The 10,542-nt window shown below is 37.7% G+C and overlaps 1 protein-coding gene and 1 long non-coding RNA gene across 2 annotated transcripts in view; one reads left to right on the top strand and one right to left on the bottom strand.

Annotated features, from left to right (window-relative positions):
* ITGA1 (integrin subunit alpha 1) overlaps positions 1-10,542 on the top strand; it is a 175,696-nt gene that overhangs the window by 19,922 nt on the left and 145,232 nt on the right. The window lies entirely within an intron of this gene.
* The window catches only part of LOC129397777 (uncharacterized), a 213,741-nt gene that overhangs the window by 140,627 nt on the left and 62,572 nt on the right, over positions 1-10,542 (bottom strand). The gene's annotated exons all lie outside the window — the stretch shown is intronic.

The following is a 10,542-nucleotide window of genomic DNA, read 5'->3' as shown; positions in this document are numbered from 1 at the left end:
TGATTTAGAAATTTAGTGTAAAAGTGTTACGCACAGCCAACATGATTTATAAAGGATCTAGGATGCAATTATAATATTTTTGTGAATCAATTATGCCTTTTTAGGAAAAGATTTAGAAGTTAAAAATGCAGCTAATGAAGCTGTTAGAAAATAAAACCTGTATTAGTAGTCTTGGATTTAACAAGGAGAACAATCAGGAGTTGCTAAATATGGTCATCAAGTAGTAAACTTCACTTAGAAATAAAAAAATCAACCAAGTTCAGTAAAGAGATATTTATTTAGGTTAAAAATACCATTCAAAAACATTGGGAGAAGGTATTTATTAATGGAGATACCTTCTTCAGTGGAGATGATAAAGTCTCATTCATTGTTTTTCTTTATGTAGTAAGAATTAGTCCTTTTTAGGAAGTGTGTGATATATATCACCATCTGTATTCTCATCCACATGTTACACTATTATTTCTAAATTTCCAAGAATAATCTGTAAAATAACTATTTTGCAGTATTTAATATCTCTATTTTCAGTAACATGTTATTATATTGTGTTGAGATAAATAACACTGATTAATAAATTGGAATATTATGAATGTTTTAATTTAAATTGAGAAACGAATGAGTTTCTGTAAGGACAAACACCTTTGTGTGTAGTATTATAGTTGCATACAAATTTGAGGCTACAGTGTTTGCTTTTTACAATGAATATTTTAACTCTATAATAATTGACATTGATATGGGAAGGTCTTAAATTTTCAGATTTCAGTGCTAAGGATGATAACATTTATGATAAATTGTGGAGACTTGGATATCAGTCTTCTTTTAAATTTCCTTTCTTTATTTCCTAAAATTGCCTACATTAAAACCCCATTCTTTAGAATGTTAGTTCAATGGAAGTGCCTGTTTTCTATAATGTCAGAGATTTAAGGAATTTAAAGCTTATTTCTATTTGGGTGCCACATTTGTTTTCAAAACACCCAATACTGAGGCAAGAGCAGTATTTGCCAAGTAGCAAATACAAGAGCAAAATGTTTTGGCAGTCATATTGCCTGGCTTTGCCCAGGGTTGGTACCACTGTCCCCACTCCAGGAATGGACAACCTGTTATAACAAAAGTAACTGTGTGCTTATTAAGTGTCAGGTCTTATGGTAAGTGCTTTAAAATGCATTAGTCTTTCAAGAACACAGTCAGAAGGGTTTTGTCATTACTACTTTCTGATGCAAAAAAAATGAAATTAAAGAAGATTAAATAATTTATCCAAAATAACAGTTAGTGGGTGTGATGAGGTGCTCCCTCAGCTATCACCCTAAAAAATCTAAGAATGCCAGTTCTTCTCAGCTTTCAGTTTGGAGTAGGCAAACATGTATCTAAAAATAAAAATAAATTATTTGATGACACTAAATTTTATATAATCAGCCAAAGTTTATGCAATCATTTTTAATGTTTTTATTCTATTATTTTGTCATCTCATGAAAAATCAGGAACTCAATTCTGTGGTCCTCTAATCTACCTGGATCATAGTGGAGAATTAGAAAGCAGAGAAAATGTGGCAAATTTATGTATTAAAGCAATCCCCTCAAGCATTATCCAGCATTCATTTATTGTTATTTCACACCTAGTTTCAGCAAGCTTTTTTTGTTGCTTAATTTTAAACCTACAATTAAGTCATGCACTATTACAATAAACTTTTTTTTAATGAATCACCTTAAGTAGCTAGAACTATGCTACCCCTGGGTATGCAAGGATGAATTAAGACAGTTTTCCCTGCCTTTAATCTAGAAATTAGATATCAGCAGGAGATGACCACAAGTGGCCAAGTTGACAGAATTGACAGCAGTTAAAAGTGACAGCTGATAGTGGGAGTGGATTCTGAAACACTGTCAAAAGAAAAAAAGCCTAGAGTATTATAGAGTATTTCACTGGGACTTGAGGATGTTACTGAGGACAATACCAGTACCTGGTATTCACACTGAGGAAAAGATTAAATTACATTCAGTGTATTCTGTTAAAGAAGTCAAATAAATGTAATGTCTTTCAATGATTTTCATCCAAAAATAGTGGTACTTTAAAAAATCTTTAGCTGTCATACCTAGAATGACTGTTCCAGATAACCAGAGTTTTACTATGCCTTAATAGTCTCAGTAATAAAACTCAAATAATTATTGAAGGATGAATTTTTGTTAAGGAAAAAAATCCCAATAGATTTTAGTTGTACAATTTATTCAGAGATAGGAGGGCCTTCTGAGTTCAAGTCTACGTTCCAGAAGTTTTATGTCTGGAATTTTTCATCAAGTCCTAGTGTAAACATTGACTAGAACTTTTTGTTTGACACCATTGTGAAAAATTGCTCTGTGGATAGAAAACATTTTAATCTTCTGTTTCAGCTCATTTGATCTGATGACCATAATTTATAGTTTATTTTTCCTCCCCGAGTGTGTTGTTGACTATGGTATAATTCTTTTTTTCTTTTTCTTTCTTTCTTTCTTTCTTTTTTTTTTTTTGTTTGATGAGTTTGAAGAGGAAGCTTAAAATACATTTCAGTACATGGCTCTGAATCACTTAAAATCATAAGAGGTTAAAGCTGTAAGGAACTTTATATATCATCGGACCTAGTTCCTTCATGTTACAGATTTAAGCCAGCCCAGAGAGGGTTGGTAACTTGCTCAAACACAATAGGAGTTTTTCACAGGGTCCACATTCCTGTTTGATATATCTGATTCCAATGTCACCTATTTTTTGTCACCTATTCATATTGAGTCATTTGGGGTAGAGGAACAAGGAACAATGCAGGATTCAAAAATGCCTTAAACCCTCCTTATTTATCAAATTATCATCTTGTGGCAAGGCAGTTTTTCTCTGAGCAGCATTGCTGAGACTCAAACTCAGTTTTGAAGTCTTGTTCATTCCTTGGAGGAGTATTTATATTTCCCTACAGGGAACTCTTCCTGCCTTTCTTCTTCTGAGAACCATTTCATTTTTCTGAAAATCATGTACTAAGTACCTACTATGTGACAGGGACTCTAATAGCCCCCAGTGATCAGAAGTAAAGAAAGATCACAGTCTCTTCCTTGCAAAAAAACACAGTCTACAATGGGGAACGAATGGTAAAGCAGTAGTAATAGCAGTGCAATCTGGCACAGGAACATGGGAGCTCAGAGGGCTAACTCAGCCTGGCTTTAGTGAGGAGGTATTCCCAGAGTTTAAACTGGCAAGTTCCAGAAGCCCACACTGATCTTCCATTAGTTTCTAGAGAGATCAGGTGAAGGTACCTGAGAGCATTCCTCTTTTAAGGCCTCTCAACTTTACTTTTTCTTTTTTTTTTTTTTTTTTTTGGAGACAAGAGTCTTGCTCTATACCCCAGGCTGGAGTGCAGTGGCCTGGTCTTGGCTCACTGCCCCTCTGCCTCCTGGGTTCAAGCAATTCTCGTGCCTCACCCTCCCCAGTAGCTGGGGATTACAGGTGCGTGCCACCACACCCAGCTAATTGTCATATTTTTAGTAGAGACGGGGTTTCACCATGTTGGCCAGGTTGGTCTCAAACTCCTGACCTCAAGTGATCTGCCCATCTTGTCCTCCCCAAGTGGGATTACAGGCGTGAGTCACTGCACCTGGCCTCAACTTCACTTTGGTAATATTTTTCTTCTACAGAGTGGTCTCTGTAATCCCTGATCTCTCTAAATGTTAAATATTTACTGTGGAGTCAACAAACCTGAGAGGAGACATCATGGAGAAGGAGATTCCATTACCTCCTACCCTCATAAGAAAATGAAAATCCAATACAGACCAGGGACCATGACTGAAAGGACTCTGAAAGATTGTGGAACCTTTGTATAATAGTATCCATGTTTTTGTTGTCTCCTCTGCATTTCTTACATGACTAAGCACTGACTGGTTAAACCAGGAAAGGAAGCTTAGCTTCTTTCGTTTTTAGGACAGCAAAGATGGGGATGGTGACAGGGGAGTTTGAGACATTCTGTCCCTTTCCATAGCCATTCCTGGAAGAAAGAATGTCCAGGATTAACTGGTTGGTGGCGCAGCCACCTCAGGGAAAGGGAAACTGACCCCTGGGGACTGAAGTCAGGAATAAAGAAGTGACAAGGAGCTAGCTGGGGCCTGGGGAAGGCCCTGGGGCTGGACACTAGAAAGACCCACCGGGGTCTTTTCTATTTTTTTATTCAACATTTTATCTTTCGTTGTAAAACTCAGGAAAACACCTTTAACAAACAAAAATAACTTCTCTCTTAAGTTGTTCATTTTACTAAATGGCCAACATGGATTGGATATGGTGGAAGGAAAGAACATTTTCTGCAGAAGGGAGAAAAAAACCACAATCTATTTTATGAGGAGGAATGAACTCTGGGAATAGTTCTCTGACCCTTTGTGTGTCAGTGTGTTCTCAGCCTGAACTGGAAGAAAATGGGATAGCATGTGGAATGTGGGAAAGTGCGAAGACTGATGCAAAATTCACTATCTGCCTCATTAAATGCACTAGTAGGTTTTCAAGAGAATGAGTCTGTTATCACCACAGTAAATTTCTCACTTTGGGCCTAACTCCTTATCTAAAACTTAATAGAGCTTAATAAGTGTTCAAATTTTTCCTGTCTTTCTGGGAATCATTTTCACCTTTATCTCTGATCCTGTACTTTCCCTAGGTCAGAGTAAAATATAATGGGAAACGGGCAAGTAGGTAGGAAATGTGGAGAAGGTCAAGGCCTTTTTATAATGGTTCATTGTAAATTTAAAATTCTTAGATATGTATTTCATACAGATTCACATATGTTCTTCTGGATGAATTAGAAATTTTAATTGTGAGGATCAATAAAGTAGTGCAACCAGCTTTCACATTTGTATGAAATTTAGGACTTTGCAAAGGATGTTGCACACCAAAAATTACAAAATAATTCAACGATTATTTGCTACAGTTACCAAAGATTATAATATTAACATTTGCAAGAACATTGCATTTGTGAATAACCAAGTATGATACAAGGAAGAAATCATCCATGTCATTCTCAGAGGATATGGTGTAAGAACTGGCCCATGACTCATGACACCAGGCCCTGCCACTAGGTTGTGTGACTTGAGGAAATAATTTCATCTTTTTGAGAGTTGGTTTCTTCATCTGCAGAATGAGCAAAGAAGGGTGGCTCTTGACTTCATAATCTCTCTTGCAGATATCTGATTCTACTTGGTGCAGTAACAATAATTGCTTGTTATTTTTGCGATCATGTCTTTCCAGTAAAATAAATCTTTAGTGACTCTCAGGTTTAAAAAGAATCTTTTTTGCACCCTATTTTAAAAGCTGCCAGATTTGGGGTTTGGCTGACTACTAAGGAGAGCAGCCTGCTAGAAGGAGCAAATTCCAGAGCTGAGGGTCATTTATTTGGAATGCTTTGCCAAACACTCCCCTATTTTTAAAGTTGTTGGGGGACTTTAAACTTGAATATAGGGTGGTAGGACAATTGTTTGAACCACTCTGTAAATACGTGCATGAAAATCTTGAGGTTTACAAATATTTTTTAATAGTTTGCCACATTTCAATGGCGTGTCAAGTTGCAGGGTCCTGCCACTTTTCTTCTTGTTATTTTCCTCTTCTATCAACTTTGCTCACTCTCCCAAAGAAATAGGCAATGAGAAAAAACAGGTCTTAATTTTTACTGGAATGCGCTTTCCATTTGGCTAGAGGTTTCTCAAACCAGGCAGCACCAATCACCTAGGGAGTTTTAAAATCATGGTGATGCCTGAGCCCTACCTCAACTAAGTCAGAATATTTGGGAAAGGAGCCCAGGCATCTGTACATTTTAAAAGCTCCTCAGGTGCTTCTTATCTGCAGCCAGGTTAAACCAGGAGTGTCATCACTGAGTAGGACTATTAGCTTTAATGTGTCCTGTGACCACAATACCAATCAGCTCTCTGGTTAAGAAAAGAGATGAACATAGACATTCTGAAAAGGCAACTTTATGATGTTGAGGGGAATGTATTTCTTTAGCTTTAATGCCTCACTGTGGGATTTGTCTATACATTTATGTATTTTTAAATTACTATCATAAATTCACAATTAGTACCAAAACCGATCAATTTGTGAATATTTATTGATGCCATTTACATGCATATGTGTTGCTAAATACAATGGGAGGGGGCCTACAGAAAGGTAGAGAACCCAGATCCCACCCACTTCTTGAAGCTTATAATCATTTTGGGGTGCAAGAATTGTGTAAAACAAGACACAAAAATCACACATGTTACAGAAATTAAAAGCTAATATCACTGAGAACAGGAAGACATTACAATTGGCTAGAATCACCTCAGGAGATGGTACTTGGATCTGGGCACCCTTTGAATGTTTTTCACTTATCCGGTAGGTAAGGACATTAGCTCTGGACTAGGAAATCTTGGATCTCCCACAGGTGAGCTCTGTGACCTTGAGCAAGTAATGTTACCTTTATGATTCTCAAACTTAGCTTTGTGAGCTTCAATTTGTAAAATGGAAAAAATGATAAAACTGCTCTCATAGAGTTGCAAGGAATAAATGGTATGATGTAAGCAAAATACCTGAAAATTCCTAAGAGCTCAATTTAAGTTCATTTTGTTCCTTCTTATTGCTTTTTTTTTTTTTTGCCAAATATACCACTTGGGCAACAGATCAGCCATGGAAATATGATGCAGAAGATCTGCCTCATGCCTGTTCCTAACATAAATCTCTCTCTACCAAAGCTGTCTGTCAGAGATTGTGTTCAAACCAGAACAAGTGGACCCACTCAGTCCAGAGTTACCCTCAACATGAGAGAGGCTACCCAGCTGGTTCTCTGTCTTTATAATATTTTTATTTCTTTAAATTTGATGAAAGACCCACTTTTGTGAGTTTTACACACAAATGAAGAGGCGTACAGAAGAGCACATTTCAATTGTAATGTTCATGCCAGGAATAGTAACCTCTTCAAGGATACCACTGAGTGCACACAGAATGCTGGGAGGTCCTGACTCTGCTTACGGAAACCACAGAAACTCATCCCTGAGACTGGTTCTATAGCAGCCATGACCCTCATTAAACTTCCAATCAAGTAAAATTAATATTAGCTATTAGGTTAGATGTTAGGTATTGTCTTTGCCTCCATTTAATCATCTTACTTCCTATGGTACCTGTTAATTATGATTTGAATCTCCTTAACTGCTCAGCCTGGGTGTTTCAGCCATATATAAGTCATAAACAGACTACAATTATCTTACTATTTCTCAGTTACTTGCAAACAACAGGAACCAAGTCTGATAATACAAGAAATGAAGAAATTTTCTGGAAGAAGGCAAAGAGGCTCAGATAGGAACAAAGAGGGGAGGCACAGTCAGAACCCTGCTATAGAAATCACCTGTGTAAAGCAATGCAGCTGATGGAATAGCCACCCCCAGACAACCATCACCAATACACTGGGGCTTCTGAGAGACCCAACCAGAGCTTCTGAGAATAATCTCTGAGTGTGAAAATCAGATTGGCTATTGAAAGGTCACATGCCCACATTCTATGAACCAGGAGCAGGATAACGGACTATTCTATATGCCTACATCTCCTCCTCTCATTCACATCTCCTATGTACCTTCCCCAACCAGGAGGAATTTGTGGATTCTAGGTAGCCAAAACAAAAGAAAATATTCACTAACCATTTTAAAGAAGTTGAAGTAAGAGAACTAACATTTACCAAATACCTTGCAAAGCCAGCCATTGCATTGGTATTAGGGGAACTGGTACACTGTGCTGTTATTAGTACCTTGCAGTCAGACTGGCATTGTTCAAATCCCAGCTCAGCCACTTGCTGGAAGAAACAATGGTCATGCTGAGCCTGGACTGGCAGGACTCCAGATCCTGATGACATATCACTGTTTTATGTAGCCCTGTAGGACTGATTTCACTTCTTTTTAGTCTCAGGATTTAATTCACAATGAGTTGTTTTTTGGTTTGTTTGTTTGGTTTTGAGACAGAGTCTCGCTCTGTCACCCAGGCTGGAGTGCAGTGGCGCGATCTCAGCTCACTGCAACCTCAGCATCCTGGGTTCAAGCGATTCTTGTTCCTTAGCCTCCCAAGTGGCTGGGACCACAGGCATGCAACACCTCACCCAGCTAATTTTTGTATAGGCGGGTTTTCGCCATGTTGACCAGGCTGGTCTCAAACTTCTAACGTCAGGTGATCTGCCTACCCCGGGCTCCCAAAGTGCTGGGATTACAGGTGTGAGCACTGTGCGAGCCCACAATGAGTTTTTAACACTTACTGTTCCTCATCAGAGATGCCAATTTGTTAGGAAAACAAAGTGCATCCCTTTCAGGCTTCATATCTGCTTAGAAAAAAGCACAATCCTATAAATTACCTAATCATATAAATTAGTTGAGTAATACAAAATTATTTTTCCTTTTATCTGACTTTTTTTTCTGAATAAATTACCTTAAACCTGGCTTCAGTTTGCTCATAAGCTCCTGATATTTGAACAGGTATCTGCCCAACAATCAGAGAGAATTAATCCTCTGCACCTTCTGAGAGGTATTAAAAAAAAGGGGGGGGGAAAGAAAAAGAATCAGTCCAATTGGTAGATTTTAAATGGCTCATTTAAATACTACAAGTTTATCAGTCTCTAAATTTTCAGCCTAGGAAAATTTCAATCAGGAATTTGATATTAGTCCTGATGCATCACGGAAGTACGGAAACTCAGTTTCTACAGACCCAGGGCTTCCTGGGGTTACCTCAGGCCACTTATATCTCTTATCTGTGCTTTTCCTTAGCTGACATTTGGTTCTAGAATGAAATGGAAGTCAGGAAAGAGGAAAATGATGATGTACTTCCCCACTCCCAACACACACTTGTCTTTAGCCTAAACATTGTTTTCCAATCCAGCTGTCAAACTTCAAGTATGGAAGAGGAGGAGAAAAATCAGCTAGCAAATATATCCAGATTTCCTGCTGGGCACCAAATGCTAAGCAGGGTAGGCCAAAAACATTTAATCAAAAAAACAAGATCCACCACGGTTTTTACTCTCCTAAAGTAAAATATAAATTTGGAGGTGAGCCAAAGTTAAAAATATAAAAATATAGCCAGTGTTTCTCTCCTACTTTCCTAGGGTTGCTAGGTTTTGGGAGCCTGGGATGGGGGAAAACAGTAGAGGAGACATACTTATTATAAAACATTCAAAATAGTGAATGGGACATACTTATTCTAAAAATTTACTTGCTGTTTATCTGAAATTCAAATGTAACTGAGTATCTAGCAACCCTACATCCTGATATTCAACTTTCCTACTCCCCTGGCCATGACTGGCTTGGGCAGGAGAGATCTTTGCCTGGGTAGATGTTGGGAGGAGCCTGGTGAATGTATTCCTTCCCAGGATTGGTCTTGGCTCTAGTTCTGAAGCCTCTGTTGGAAGAATGGAGAAGGGCTCCATTCCAAAAAATGGAATAGGGATCTCCTTCCCTATGTTTGGAAAACACTAGTCTAAGGCTTTCAACAATAGCCTTGAATATAAATGAATGTCTACTTAGCAATCATCTTTTCCAGATGATTCTTATGTCTTAAAATAATGTTACTTCAAGAAGGTGCCTAATTGTAAGACATCCTTACAGTAATAGTAGTTGGGTTGTGATGCAATTTGATAATGTGAGATTCTCTTAGAAAATAAAATTAGTAATAACTACAACTGAGTTTATAATCTTAATAAATTAAGGTAGCTTAATTTAAAATGTATAACTAAACAAAAACTAAGTCACAAAAACTCCTTGATGACATGGGTAACATACAACAGGGAGACAGTAGTAAGTAGTGGCTAAGGGGAAAGGCTGTGGAATTACACCACCTGAGTCTAATATCTAACACTGATTATTGAGGTGACTTACTGAAGTTTCCTCACCTGCAAACTAAGTTACAAGCTATTGTGTTTTTTTAATTGATTGAGATTATTAACACTTTTTATAATGCCTGGTCCAGAGTAATACTCCAAACATTTTACCTATTTTATATGCTAAATTTAAACTTAATCTTTTTGGGACTTAATATATATCCATGCACATCGAGCATATTTTAAATTCAGAAAGGAAACCAATATGCCAGCAGAAATAAAACAAATATTCTTGTTTTCAAATAAAGATCATTTCTTTATGAGAAAGATGAAAATTAACGATGTTTTAGAGATAGTTCAATGTTAGCCACTCACAGTCACAGGTTTAAACCGTGAAGTTAGTGTTTATTTTTATGAATCTAAAAACAATTGTTCCCAGCCATGGCATGAAGTCTTCATATTGCCCCAACCCACGTAAACACACTAGAAATTTTCATTCTTAGGGAGGGATAGGGAGGCTGGGGGCTACTGAATGGACATTTTGTTAGTTAAGAGCTCACTCACAGGCTGAAGGAGTGTGGAATAGGTCCACCATTAGCTATTCTGGCCATACCTCTCTTAGAGATTGGGGTCCTGGTTACCAACGAAGGACCATGTGGCCATATCCAGACGGTTGGAGCAGGTCTCAGGGCCCATTGCCTGGCACACCTCCTCCCAGAATTCCTGAGGTATAACCTTCT

Source organism: Pan paniscus, chromosome 4 (genome assembly GCF_029289425.2).
Source record: "Pan paniscus chromosome 4, NHGRI_mPanPan1-v2.0_pri, whole genome shotgun sequence".
In the NCBI taxonomy this organism is placed as follows: Eukaryota; Metazoa; Chordata; class Mammalia; order Primates; family Hominidae; genus Pan; species Pan paniscus.
This window is presented reverse-complemented; position numbering and strand designations above follow the sequence as displayed.